Source organism: Anarhichas minor, unplaced genomic scaffold (assembly GCF_050575085.1).
Source record: "Anarhichas minor isolate MPS153535 unplaced genomic scaffold, ASM5057508v1 ptg000040l, whole genome shotgun sequence".
NCBI classification, from domain to species: domain Eukaryota; kingdom Metazoa; phylum Chordata; class Actinopteri; order Perciformes; family Anarhichadidae; genus Anarhichas; species Anarhichas minor.
The window spans coordinates 11150121-11165879 of NW_027466486.1; positions in this window are offsets into that span (position 1 = coordinate 11150121).

The window sequence follows — 15759 nt, forward strand, 5'->3', positions numbered from 1 at the left end:
GATTTAACAGCATTTTGAGTCTGGAGTATCTTTTTGTGTATCGCTAGTTAGCAAATGTTAGCATGCTAAAGTAAGACGGTGTTAGCATGTTAGCACTTGTGCGGCTGTAGACTTTTTTTCTACTTTTAATAGCCGAAGACCAACGCCTGCCTTGAAGACGTCACACAGTTACCAGTTTATTAGGTACACCCAGCTAAAACGAATGCAGTCCAATACAGGAGTCCTGCAATAAATCCTACTGACATGAAGGTTCAGTTCTGGTTGAAACTATTTTAGAGAGTCAAGATTTGACTGATGTAAAACCAATTTGTGTTCAATGAAGAGTCTTTAAGGCATCTGGTTTTAAAAAGTGCACATTCGCTTGAAAACCTTCCATATGATACATCACGGTGTCCTCTAACTCCTCAACACAGCTCCCCGTCTGCACGACACAGAGCTTTGATGATGAGAAGTCCCATTTGTAATCCTCCGACAACAAGACAGGTTTATGTGGTTTAGCTTCATGTCTCGTCGGGGGCAGGAAGGTATTCATACAATCCGTGAAAAGACGTTTGTTCCCATTACTCACACATTGCTTGTGCTGAAATCTGCCTGCAATGTTTTTTCATGTGCGACCGTGAAGCAACACGGCAGCCAAAACCTTTTTTTATGAACTCTCATAGAAACGAATCATCCGGGGATTCATAATTCTCTCACTCTGACTCCACTCCCACCTTCCTCCAGTCTTTGTGTGCTTATAGGCGAGCTGCTGCAACTCCTGTCATCTTAAGAGCTTGCACCTACTTTTTTAGCCTGTTATTTGGAGATAAGTATCTAATAAAGTTCGCAGCTGGAAGGAGCCCAGTGTAAGCTACAGATCCCCAGGAGCAAGGCTGGGAAACCTGCCTCAGACGAGAGGAGTTCAGCAAGGTGACGGGGTGTGGATGCCAATGAAACATCACAAGCAACGCGAAACAGAAACTACACTGATATATGAATGGACACTGTTCATTAGAAGTGCCTCAATGCACGCTTTTGTGTTAAATTCTCTTTATTTAATTTTATGTTTTCCACCATGATTGCTTACAGTCTCTTTCCATCAAACAACTATAATAACTTGATGTATAAGATAGTAAACACAGACAGACTGTTTACTTTTCCATTGTCTAGCTCTTCCTAGTGTGCTGTTGTGCAAAAGTGCAGGAGTCTTACGGGTGCGGCTTTGTGAATTATGACTCCATGTTATGGAATGAAGGGAGCGGTGCCAGTGCTTTCTTTGCAGAACTGTGAAGTTTGAGCGTGTGGGTCGAACGAGAGACGCAGACACACACACACACATACCAACTGGGGTTGTCTAAGAACACAACTTTGCAACTATGGACACTTAATTGATGCTGGGTTTATGTGCAGTACAACTGGATTTATTTACTTTACTGACTTTACATTTTCCAAAGCATAATTTATGTTTCAGATTGACTAAAAACACGTAAGAAAAGCCTATCTTCAAGATACAACTCATCTTACCAAGACTTGAAACCTGTTTGGCTAGGTGTCATCCATCATTGTTAACCTTGGTGCTTCTGTGGTTTATTCAATGCAGCACCAACATTAACATTTACACCCACTACATTTACTACGGAAGAGCATGTGACTAATGAGCCATGTTGATGAGAAATCAAACCTGGACAGTAATCCGATACAGTAATTTAATTTGGTAGCTTCCTGAGTTAAAAAAAACCTGTTTCTTGGCAGCAGCCAACTCTCAACTCTCATATTGTGATTTTCTTGAACACAACAGCAAGGTTTATTTTCATAACAGCCCCCTGCTTCAACTGCACAAAATGTCAAAATTCACTTTAATGCATTGAAACCAGTAGACGCCAGGAACGTTAGAAATCGATGTGGTCGTTTGATTAATATCTCAACCTGAGTGCCAGCGCATGTAATGTTTTGATGATGATGATGATGATGACAATAAACTCCCCATCTCTTCTTTCAGGGCGTAGCTCCACTGTGAGTTGCTATGTCAAACCGTGACTCGCTGGGGTTCGGGGAACTGCTTCCCCAGGACGTGGTTGATATTTTTGCCCAGGAGAAGCACAGCAAGAGGGGCCGGAAGAAGCGCAGTCGCTCCCTGAACCAAGCTCTGACCTGGCTGAAGGGTAAGAAGAGGAAGGATCTTGATGCTAAGGGAAAACGCCTGGGTCTAGGTCCTGCACTTGACTTAGCTTTGGATGGGCATCAGGGTGGACACAAGGGAGGACTGAAGTCAGGAAGACAGACTCATTCACAAGGTAACAGTCATGGTAAGAGTCTACAGGATGATCAGTGACTATTTTATCCCCTTGAATATTTTAAAAGTATGTTTTATGTATTTTTTACAATTAAGAAAACGTTTCCTTGGGTGGGGCACTTCACCAGAAACAAAGACAACCCACAATAACATTATAATAGGTTTTTTTTATGAAATAAAGCATCAACCTGTTGGCTAAAAGAGCAGAGGAACTACTTGACACAGCAAATACCATAAAAAAGCAAACTATAATGAATGTAGTTATTGATAATTTCATTCATCACAAGATGAGTAGTCGACCGTCTTACCACCTTGGCGAAAACATTTTCCGGGGGAAACTCAGAGATGTATTTCCGAGCTTCCAGAGGGCCGGTGGTGTCATTTCAACATGAGACGACAGCATTACTGTTTGTGAAGTAATTTTTAGTTAATGGGCTAAAACCCACCAATGTGGCCAGGTAATGTATTGACCCTAACAAAGAGCTCTTTTAAAAGACATTTAAATACATTTCTATAGAGAGCAGTTGTTTTTCTAAGACGAGTAAGAATAAGGTCCTGGGAACCAGTTCGACATGCTGCTCCTTGGCTCCCAGGCATATGTGTTTGTTCACAGGCGAGGATGTTTGAACTAACTGACTTCCTACCCGCCTTCTGACCTTCGGCTCCCTTTGCTCGCCGTGAAAAGAAATCTCTGTCTGTCGTGTTTTGTGATACCATCACTTAACTTACCTGGTCTTCAGGTTATGTGGAGGGTGAAGGTGCTGCAATGTGGTCACGCGTGGAGGTGGACGACCTTTTGTGCAGCCACACACACACACACACACACGTACACAAACACTCACACAGTCAACAACTGAAGTAAAACTCAACTCACACACACACACAGTGAACTAAAAAGAAGTTATTGTTCACACGCTCCCAAGGAAATTGCAGCAACACACTTTTCCAAGAGCTTGTTGAAGCTTGCATATGTGCACTCGTATGTCGGCATGCAAAACTGTACCAGTCCTGTTTTCTCCTGTGTGAACTGCAAGTGCTAACTTTAGTTTTGCGCACTCATTAATCAAACCTTGATGTTGTAATACCTGAAACACAAAAACAGCAACCAGCAAAACCTTCCTTCTACTAAGTCGGCTCATGCAAAAACTGAAAAGCGCTCACCGTGTTTGGTTCAGTCTTTGCTAATTGCTTTTCAGACGGAGGCCTGTTTCTTTTGCTGCGTCTTCTCCGTGTAGAATCTCCGACCTTGTAGTTCAGCTAGACGGGTATATTGTGCTACTATGGGTTAGAAACAACAGCAGTGTTTGTCAGAAAAAGTAAACTGTGAAGAGAGATAAGATATGTCTCCTCTGGCCAAGGTGATTTAGAGGCTGCTTCCCACATCAGTGAATCCTTCTTTTACTTAGAGTAGATTTCTGGATTTACAAAAAAAAGTTGTAACCAACATTGTGATGGCAGACACAATGAATATTCATTATATATTGTGTTATTATTGCCGGTTATTAACATATGCTGCCATTGAACGCCTTAGCAATCGACGTGTTGTGTGTGGCGTGCATATTGTTGGTGCTGGCAACAACCACAGCACACTCCTTCGCCAGACGCTTCCTCTGATTGGACAATGAGCTCTCAGCAATTCCCAAAATGCATCCAGAGGAGGTTTATTGCAGGAGCAGGACACGGTGCAGTGTAACACACTTGCCCAGAAATTTGAATACCTCCAGCTGAGCCTGTGATGATGATCGGTATTGATGCCAGAGGGGCCTCCTGCCCACTAACTGCCTGGTATGGCAGGCACGGTGCCAGTTAATTAAAAGCCATGCCAGGACTGTTACAGTGAGGGAGAAACAAGGGGTTCTGTTTTCCTGACCCCCTCCACTCCCACTGGTCCTCCTCGCATCGAGACACTGGTGCCATAGAGGATCACATGTGTGCGTAGGAGACTAGTATGATCGCCTTGGTGTCAAACCTCAGTCCTTCATTTGTGACTTATAGATCGCCATAGACACAAAGTGTTGAAAACAATAATGACTAATTTTTGTTGCAGCGCTAGACAATATAACAACCTTTCAACCAACTTTTCAAAATGTTTTATTTGACCCATCAATACAAAGCAGCAGATTCTGTAGTCTTTCAAACACGGTGTACTCAAATGTTTATATCTCAATACTTAAGGATAACCCAAACTAATGTTGAAGTTAATCCACAGTTGGCCGCAACACTTTCCTCCTTTACCTGAAGTTTGTTTTGTTTTGTTTTTAAATTGTGTGTGTGTTTTTTTTAAAGTAAATTGTAATGGATCACTCTCTGAAAATGTTTTGGAGAATATTGTTTAGGGGAAGAGTTCTCTTTGTGGGAATGTTTCTTTGTAAACAAGGCCTATGGAGTTTGACCAGATAGGGAACCGCACAGTGGCAGTTTTGGAGCGATAAACTCTGGCCTCATGGACCTTTCAGTGTGGTAAACCCATTGTCTTCTCTCATTACCTGAACAATGTTTCATCCTGAGCCAAAAGACAGAGATTATCTGTTGTCGCGTGTTAGTTTTCTTCCATTTCTCTAATTCCTTACACTATTAATACCCGTCATTGCGTACCTGTCAGACAGTGATTCATGTCCCTGCCGCGCTGTCAATTTACTCTATCACTCTCTTATGAAACTCTTGTTGCTCTGATCCTGTCTTGACCTCGTAATGGCTTTGAAGAGGAATGGCCTTGGTTTTGGTAAATGGAAATAAGGTGAAGGGATGACTGATTAGGTTATACAGTCCTACCAAGGTACACTCAGAAGGTCACTTGTTCACCCGAAACACTCCCTCAGAGATTCCTCACATTCCTCAGCTTTATAAAGATATTTCTCTGAGGAGGCTAGAAATAGGGAGCCCTTTGTGTGCGTTTGGCATACATGCCAGGTGACAGATCATATGAGCCATTTAGTTTGGCTTTTGTTGAAGATTTTGTTGTAGATGCTCCTTAATTTAAGAACAATTTAAGTTGTGTTTTTATGGAAGGTAGAGCTCAAGTGTTGAGCTTTGGGATGTTAGATAATAGAAGAAGTAAAAGACTGATGGAAAACTTGCAACACATTTAGGGAAGTGAAAGAAAGCAAGGAGGCAATATAGGCACAAGTTACAGCATCCTTATTTAGATCCATTTGGAATATACTGAATTATACACACCACAGTGTGCAGTGAAACACACACACACACACAGGCTAACAACAACACTGAGACATTGGCCAAAGCCAACATCAACCTTCGTTTAATTCATGGAAAATGATATTGCTGTTAGAATGGTAGGCCTAACTTTAATATTGTTTACAGTACTGTAGTGTTGGTAGTTATTGTAGTTGTGTTGTGATTATGACACAATTACAAGGGCAGGAGAACAGGTTTGAGAAAACTGACACGTTGTGGCGTTTCACTTTCTGCCTCTCATGGCGGAAACCAGCCCGTCATAGAGGTGTTTACCTCTGACAAACATTATTCAGCCTTCATGGGAAAAGCGCTTGTTTATTCTCTCATGTGTTGTCCTTTAGGGGTACTTTTGCTCACTTTGTATATAAAATATCTGACAGTTAAGCACACACACACACACACACACACACACACACACACACACAACACAAGCACACACTCTGCTCGGGTGTTATGTGAGAATTAAGCCAATGCTGACGTTCCTGTAGACGAGGACTTGACTACCTGTATAGTAAACAGCTGCACACATGCTTGTTGATAATCACAGGGTTTCATGGGTATTTACTAGGATTTCATTTCAATAGGTGAAGACTCACCACACCTGAAGGGCAGAGGAGATCATATTTAGGTCACGCGAATGGTAAGAGAGGTTTACTAGGTGCCAGTTTGCCCGCTGGTCCCAATTGAATAATGCGCTCCGTTTTCATTTCATCAAGTTCCTTTTATTCTTCGCACTCCTCTAATGTTTGGTGTCAGTGTTACCACACTCAAACTAAGCCAAACAGCAACAGTTATTATTTCTGAAATCATACATTGTTTCATTGCCAAGATGTGCAGATACGTTACTGTGGCTTTGCACAAACTGCACAAGCTATTGTCCCGGAAGGAAAATGTTTGCCAACACACTGTGGCTTGGAACATTTTCTTGGAGTCACCAGTCATGACTTTTGTAGTGAAATGGCTGTTTTTAATCAATGGGGCTTACTGTAAAGGGTAGAAGATAACTTCATTGGTTTTACCTCACGAGACTTTAGTAAAGGTGCACACAGTGTTGGGTTATTCATGTTTTCCTCTCCGAGAACACGCTGTTCTTTCGTGATGCATTCAAGGACTGGAGCTGTGATAAGCCTGCTTGTATGTAATACAGGGACTTGCCCAGTTCACAGCAGCACAACCTGGTGTTTTAACGGGCCTACCGAGAGGTGTTAGGGAGGAGATCCACCATTTAATTTATTCTGAAGATGGTGGCGCTAGAGTAAAAGTCAGGGGATGACTAAAGTCATTAGGAGTAATTTAAAATTAGTGGCTATTCTTCCAATTGTTGTTGAGCTATTCTGATAGTCTGGACCAACGACTGACTGACACCACCGCACAGCTAGCATGACTACAATGTTGTAGCAGTTTTTTTTTTTTTAATTTCTACTCTTAAGTATCTAGTAACAAATGGAACAATGATTCTTTTTCTTTAGTTGTGATTTAACGAACACTCACCAACCTGCTAAGAATTGTACCTTAAATACACCCGGTCCATTATTTGTGTCTCTACTCACTCTTGTTCTGCTAATAAGACTGTGGAGCCGTTTTATTAATAGTAGGAGCCGGTGGCAACGCCTTGGATACATTAAACAGGCACTAGCAGGCCTGGATGTTTTACATTCTCCTGCAGTTTCTTTAATGGCATTTGATTAGTTGCGTATCGAGAGAGAACTCATCACTATGAATGACATTGACTTTGAGAACAGGAGTTCGCTCACTCTTGACCTTTTTTAAACTGTGAAGTGACGGATGAAGGCCGTTGGGAGGTTCAGGATGTAAACTGATGTCACGACATTGATTGTGATGCAAAACTGGCCACCTGCAAAATGTTTAGTGTCCATATGGGTGCACCTTGAGTATATGTCTGGTGGTTTCTGATACGTGCTGGTTTGCTGGCATACAGATTGTGTTGTCTGAGTGCAACCCATGCGTGCCAGATCATGCAGGTGTATCTGTTACCTGGATTGCCGTCCTTGTCACACCACGCTTCGTCCTTCCTTTCTTTCAGCTTAGATGTTTATATTTAATTCATTGAAAACCAAGTCAATGGAGCATGCGAGCTCTGACCAGGATGTGTCCAGTCAGTGTATCCAGACTATAGATACTTGCTTTTAGAGGAACAGTGAGCCTGCAGCCCTTCCCCACTGTCATCGCTATGCCTTCAGTTGGGTTTGTGCTGATTAGAGAGGCTTAAGCACCTGGCAGACTTCACCCTCAGAGCGGGAGAGAATAATGTCTCTGCGTGGCTGTCTGCCTGGCGGTGCGAAAGAAGAGAGACAAGAGGGGCAAGTTAGGGCAGGGAAGTTAGGTGTGTGTGTGGGGTATATGCATCTGTTTGCTTCCCATGAAGCGGTTCTAGAGTCACATCACGCCAGTGGTATTTTGTCTGTGTTAATATGTGTGTGTGTGTGGTGCTCTATCTAAAGCAGGGGTCTTAAACTGTTGCTTTTTACAGTAGATTTAACTATTAACACTCTGAAGTAACCCATCTTTTGAGCAGTTAGTTGTCCATTTTCTTTGTAACTATAATATCTGCGTTGTCGTATCTGTCCGGTGGAACCGAAGCCACTGAAGACACTGAGGTCACATTTTAGCAACCTGGAAGGAGTTTTACATTCTACTTTAGAAATAAAATATGTGAGTATTTTACAAGTTGACAACAGTATATTTACACATAATAAGGTCAGATATTTATTTTCTCCTCTTTTATTTCTTTATTTTTAAGGGTTCAGTATTTCCTGGCGGTGGGGAGAGGGCTTATGGAAATACAATTTTACAGAAAATGGTAGGACTGTCCTCCAACAAAGAACGTTTTGGTTGACTAACACTCTTTTAGTCCACTAATTGATTTGTTGATTTAATTGACAGATCTGTAAAAAAAAAAAAAAGTCACCACTTTAAATTGTGTGTTTACCAGAGATGTGTTCATAAGTTTCTTGGAATTAAGTCATTCAGCATGAAAGATTGACTGATTGACTAAAGAAATCTTAGTCGACTAAAACCAAAATGACAGAATGGTTGACTTAGAGGGGGCAGCCCTAGAACATCTAAGTGAACAGTTTACTGACAAAATGAAATACATTCAAGCCTTTAGAGACTTGGTCTTGGTAAATCAAACTGCTGGTTGGTCAGAGATAAACTGTTTATGTTGCACAGTTAGTCACAGTTTACATGTTAAATGTGAATTTTTTATACTCTGATTTTGAAGCCTTGCTAGAAAATGAAATGAAAATAGGCAAAACAAAAGTACGCCTAATCTTAAATGAGTAGTCACAGCTAAAATGTACAAAGTAATGCCATGGTTTGATATTATAAACGCTCTCGACCGCCATCTGTGTCACTGGTTGTAATTTGTTTACAGTAGTTGATGATGCAACATACCTCCCGAACCCTTCTGTCTCTGTTTTCTGCCAGAGAATCAAACTTGCCAACAGATGTTTACTCATTTATAATGATCTACTTTAAATCCTTATTATTCACGTCATTATAAATCCCCCCCCCCCCCGAAGCTGATTTTTGTCCTCACTGGAGAAGTCTGGAACTTGAATAAACGGTATCACATCCGTTAGATTTAGTCTGTTTATCCAAATCCCAGATGTAAACATCAGTTTAATGTTCATACATAATCACTAGCAGCCCGTTAATACTGCCAGCTTCAGTGGCAGATGGTGCCTTTAATATGTCAGTGATTAATTTGGACACAATTACAATGTGATCATAGAACCAAGTGATAATACGAGCCCCTCATTAACATGCAGCCATGCCCCACCCGTCACTACAAGCCTCTCCAGTCAAGTGTGTGCTGTATCATAACAACCAGATACGTTTTGTCCAAGACTTTCTTTACCCTTTCAACTTTCTGTTGACATCTGTGAGTGAAGCCTCCGCTTAAGCAGCGGATTCTGTTCAAATGGTGATCTTTTTCTACTTGTTGCTATGTGCTAGCAACACATGCGATTCATTTCTTTTCTTCTTTTTTTTTTGTAAACTGCTTTTGTCTTGAGTCACTTGTGGGATCACAACCATGGGAATGTTTTCCATTTGTTCAGATGGCATACATTCCGTGTCATTTCTGCTCAGCGCACCAGGAAGTGAACAACCCCTTAGCAGAAGATGAGTTTGAGATGTCCTAAATACGAAACAAAAAGAAACAAAAGTGAGGAAATCGAAGAAATTTGACTCGAAAACAAGTTAAACAAAGGTGTTTAATGCAACTCAAGATCATCAAATTCATCTCTAGATAGCAGCTCTTGATTAACTGAGTAATTTAAGATTGTTTGTCATCTTCTGCATTCTCCTTGCACAGTAACAAATCTAATGTAATGCTGCTGGGAACAATAGGGAACATTATTCACATGTGTGACCATGTGCTGTGGAGCTGCAGGCCTCTTTTTAAACATGTTTTTAATCTGGTCTAAGAAATCTATTCTTTTAATTCACTTACTCCCCCTTGTGGCAAAACAATAAAGTTATATTCTCATAATGAATTCGAAGGAAGTAAATACATTTGCTGTGTTTCTTGAGTTTTACAGTGAACACGGTGTACAGTCAGACAAAGCAGTGTAGTGTTATTTATTAACAGTGCTATAAGCTGTGGCTCAAGTGAGGGGGAGCCACCCGTGACGCCCTCGTACCTCAAATCCCTGACAACAGCTTTCTCTTCCTTTCAATGTTTACATGTATGATCTCAGTTTGATCTGCGCCCTGACTGACCAATCCGGGGCGAGTGTGCCTGCAGATGGGGAGCAACAGTGGGGATGCTGGGTATCTTGTTGAGCAGCGAGTGGGGGAGATACTGTAGAGAGGGATGGCAGGAATTAGGCTGCTGAGGATTAGTGTTTGAGCTCTGATTGTCCATTGGCTGTAGAGACCTTCAACACTCCGCTTGGACCTGAACTGGCAACAACAACAACTTCTTCATCAAAAACAAGCAAGACTGTCATACTGTGATCTTTTCAGGATGTTTGTTTGAACTGACGGACTGCACATTCGGATCTAATACGTATGCCCAATACTTGGGCATAGTTTTGGTGTACTTTTGGATTACTTTACGAGATACCATGGTCGTGCTTCTGACTAAGAACTCCAGTACTAACTTCTACTGCTTTCCAACTCTCTTCAATAGGAAAGGTGAGTGAAAGCGGCACAATTGATTGACATTACAAGACAACAGACCTGATTGCTTTATGACTCAAACCCTGATTGTTTAAACTGCTGTTCAAGTATGACCAGGACAGGCTGGATCAACTGGCTCGCCTAGGAAGGCAGTAAAGTAATCCAAGTGTGGACATCACTATCACTGTGGACCATAACAAACTGTCAGTTTATGTTTACTCACCTGATATATAACATGCTGTGATTTAGTCTTACTTTAGCAACTAATACTTGCTCCAATTTGCAGGAAAATAGAATAAGGTATTGGAATTTTGCATACTTTATAGATCATTTGTTATTTGGAGCACCACTAATGCTGTTACAAAAGAGGCAGTGCTAAAAATTTATTGCAATTGGTGAGCACATGGCTAATTCCAGCATGGTCTTACAGCGACAGTGCAGACAGTCGGTGGCTAAATGTGGAGCAGCTGTCACTATTACATAAAAGTATCTTAGCAGGTTGTTAGCCCAGTTATGCCAGACTCTGTCCTGGAAGCGTGGGGCCACTACTTGGATCACAAAGTTCAATCACAGGCCAGTTGGTCAGCAAATGTAAACCTAGTGCAACATTAATCTTTTTTATATTGCACTTTCTAAGTAAAACCTGTGACTAGACTTGAAAATGTATGTCAACAAGTCATTAGAAGAGGTTATTCAGGTTTCTTGATAGTTTGGATGGCACCCATGGTTCATGACATGTGGTATTTCAGGTGTTTCATAATTGGTTTGAACTGATGTAATTTGGATGCAACAAGATGTGACAGCAATTCAACGAGTGTCCTCACTGGAAATTACTTTAGATACTAGAAGAAGAAAATTAGTAATACCAAGCATATATATTTGACGGTAGTTTTTGGATGTGATAATCCCTTCTTAAAAATTACAGTCAGTCACTGGAGTTTAATCCCGCATGAGTGGAAGGAACTGCTTCAGCCGTTTTTAATTCGCACACTCTCGTAATTAACCCTCAAACATATTTACTGTACTTGTGCTTAAATGTCCCGGGCAGACACCTGAATGCTCTCATCCTGTCCATATGGCCCCTCATCTACTGTTACGGAAACACAGAGCTTTGAGTTGATCCAGACTTATCCCCTCTCCCCTCTTTCTACTTCAAGCTGTCCAAAAGCGAGATGATGATGACAAGACCCCGGCACCCCCGTTGCTCCAGGAGAACGTGTTCATTGAGGCCAGCAGGCCCAAATATCTGGAGAACCTTCACTCTGAGGCCCTGGAGGGATTAAAAATGATGCAGCAGGAAGGTACAAAGGACTCTAGTGATACAGTCATACACCTGTGCACTAAATTAGAGGTGTGCCATGCCAACATGTTGACAACTGTCTGCATGTTGCTCAAGAGGGTGTGCGCCAGAGGATATAAACACTGCTAAGAATTTTAATGACCATTTTAAATGTTTTGAATATTACTCTCCTTGCAGAATCAAACAATGGAATAGAGTTCCAGGACAATGAAAGCGTGATTGTAAGTGACACAATTGCAGCATTTTTCCTAGCACTTACAGCAAATGCACAGTTGTTGTACATGTTTTTGTTTTGTTTTTAACAAAAATATTTCTCTTCTTTTGCCAGTCGTCAATGACAGTCCACACAGACGGCGAAGGTGGAGGGTTTATGACCGACAGTACCATATCTTCTGTCGTCTCTGTACAATCATCTGTGTCCACAAGATCTTCCCGATCTGGACTCACCAGACAAGGTAACTTCACCACTAGGGCAAAATACTATTTACATCTGGGTCATTATGCAACATATGGTGATGCACATAATATGACAGATAAAATATGTAATGGGTGAGATGCACAGATTGTATTCACTTTTAAATTTAATGTTTTAAAGATCAGTGGATCGTGGTTTTCTCTCATGTGTCTAGAATCAACATTCAGGCCCTTGAACTCTGGCAAGAAGTCAGAAAAGACCAAGACAAGGAGAAGACACAGGAAGACTGTTGCGGGAATCCCACAGCATGTTCAGAGAGAACTGGGTAAGCTGCTCATTTCAAATATTATTTACAAAAGACTTCTGTCTATGAACTACTATTTAAATTGTATGAGCTCCATTCTGAAATATCATAGTATTTAATAAGGTTATGTTACTGTCTCCTATATAGAGGATGTCTTTGCATTTCCATTTCCTCAATTATTAATATAAACTTCTCCTGCCTTCTCTCAGGCCTGGACAGAGTGGGTTGGGCACTGACTCAGAGGTTAGATGAGGAACAGCTCTATAATGATGAAACTGACAACTCAACCACTGATGGGCCACAAAAGGGAGCCAGTGCCAGCCTTCAGAACATGAACACCAACCTTCCCCTCAACAAAGACCAACTCAAGAAGCTTGGTGACCATGCTGGTCATAGGGATGACCTTGGCCTGCTGCACCGCCTTGGTATGGACTTCTCAGGTGGGCAGAGGAATCGGTCCCTGGCCGTTCCCTGGATGACCACTGCCAACAGCCTCCAGCAGGAGCCGCCGAGCCCTGTCATTACCATGTCACCCCAGGCCGCCTATATGTCCAAAATCATTCCCAACGCTGTGCTGCCACCCTCCATCGAGGTGCTGGAAATAAGCCGTGGACGGAGTCACAACAGCATCCGCACCGTCAGCAAGAGCAGCCTGCTGCTGTCCAGCCCGCCCCCCTCCCGTGCTTCCTCAAGAGCCTCTTCCTCCAGAACCACTTCCTCGAGATCCTCCAACATCACCTCCGCCTCCCGCTACAACCCTATGAATATGTCCGACAGCTCTTGTTGGAGCAACTCTGAGTCCTCAGAGACCTTGGTATCTGACTCCTCTACTATATCCAGGAGCAGCACCCCAAGACAGAGGAGGTCACAGGGTGGAGATGCCTCTGCTAAAGAGGACAAAATCAGTGTTCACTCCTCCATCAGCAAGGTTTCAAAATGCACGTCCAATGGCAAGCTCATTATTAAAGGGGAGGGGGTTAAAAACGACGGGCCGTTTGCGCGTAGCCTCTCTGTCATGAAACCCAAGAGAGCTCCTCCTCCTCCAAGCCGCTCCTATTCCCTTCACAATAAGATGAAGCGACGGTCACGTGATCTGGCAGAGATGAGGGTCAACGCAGGAGAATCCTCTCTCCATAACCTCTCAGCCTCTGGTGAGGAAAATGAAAAAAACAGATCGGGATATTCTCCTGTGCCCTCCACAACCAGCCCTGGATACACTGCTGACACCAGTTCTCTGGACGACTCTACAGGTTCTGCATCATTCAGTCCCATCAGATCCCAGCTCCAGAAACTTAAAGCAGAGGAAACTGCAAAGGGTGAGGAAAAGGATTCCAAAGATGCTTCACAAGAGAAGCTCAGCAAAATAATATCCCCATCCAGTGGCTACTCCAGCCAAGATGGCGCATCGTCACAGGTTTCTAAACAGCCCCACAAGAGAGGCATCTTAGCAACGCTTCAAAGGTTTTTTCCAGGCTCCACTTCTGCTGCTTCAACCGCATCCCCACTCCCGCAGGATCTCAAACCTGACACGGTCGATACGGTCAACGTCAGCCCTTCTGTAAGGGCCTTGAGAGAACTCTTCAACATCCCTCCGCCACCTAAAGTCCATGCACCTCCAGCCCCTCCTCCAGAGGTATGGGCCCACAGCAAGCGTTCCTTTGAGCTGCTGCTGGGACCTCCGGCACCTGATAACCTTTACGCTATCATAAAGAAGAATCCAAAGGACAGGAGACAACAGAGGCAGTCTCCTTCTGCATCTACAGAGAGCTCTGTGAAGAGCTTAGTGATGGAGAGAAAACACAAGAATCCAGCTGCGACAGTGGAGTCCGTTAATAGATCCCTAAATGTGCTGGAGACAAAGGAAGTTCAGGAAAGTGGGATTGTGAGTGCAGAGATTCACAAAGAGAACAGCAGATTGGCTGAGCAGAATGTTGATTTGAAAGGAAACAGTAAAGTGACAGAAAACGATGAGAAAGGCAGAGTAAGTGACATAATAAATGTGATGTTAGTGAGGGCCGTACAGAAACGTGAAGGAAGGCTGGAAGCAGTGACAGAAGAAGAAGAAGCCAAGAAGACATCCACACAAACTTCAGAGGTAAAGACATACACTGATACATTACCTGCCATTTCATTAGCACGCATTCTTCCATCTCCCTCTCCTCGTCTGGTGCACCATCCTCCCCAACAGACCACGGTTGCTTCAGTCACATCAGTTGTTGTGTCCCCCGAGTCGTCCTGGCCCCCACCACCTCCACCACTGGCAGGCCTCAATGGGCCCGATGTGATTGATTTCCCTCTTCCACCTCCCCCAATGTTTAGTGAGGTGGCGTTAGTTGTACCTGTTCAGGTGCCACCAGAGAGGTCCATTCCTGGTAGTGGCTCCTCTTGCACTACTACGTCTGTTATATCAGTTGTGAAAACAGAACGTGTTGGGATGAACACAGAGATTGAACCCAGTCTATCCCAGGGGACCGCACCTCCACCCCTGAGTATCCCACCTCCCCCACCATATACAGCTCCCCCTCCACCAGTTAAAGCAGTCTCCCCTCCTACTACTAAAAAGGTCTCTCTTCCTCCACCACCTAAAGAGGTGTCTCCTCCTCCACCACCTAAAGAGGTGACTCCTCCTCCACCACCTAAAGAAGCATCTCCTGTGAGGCCCAAAGAGTCCTCTCCTCCCCTGGTTCAAGAGGCGCCCCCTCCTCTTGTTAAAGACGTGTCCGTAACATTGGTTGCGGTGGTATCACCTTCACCAGTTAAAGAGATCTTCCCTCCACTGGTTATCAAGGTCTCCCCTCAGCCTCCTACAGCGGTCTCCACTGAAGAGGCTTCTTTTCCATCTACTCAAGAGAATGCTTGTCAATCCTCTGAAGAAGTTAGCAAGCTCACTCCACCACAAAGTGTGCCACCTCCACCACCCTTGCCGTCACAACCCAAGTCAGAACAGGACATTGATCTTCCACAAGACAGCATCCAATTCAAATCTAAACCCAGCCCAGTTTCATCTTGCAGTATTCTCACTCCCCCTCAGAGTATCCCCCCTCCGCCTTCAGTACAGCTACAGCTTCTCCTCCAACCTCAGGTGCGGCCCCAGAACACTGATAGTCCAGCAACCCAAGAGC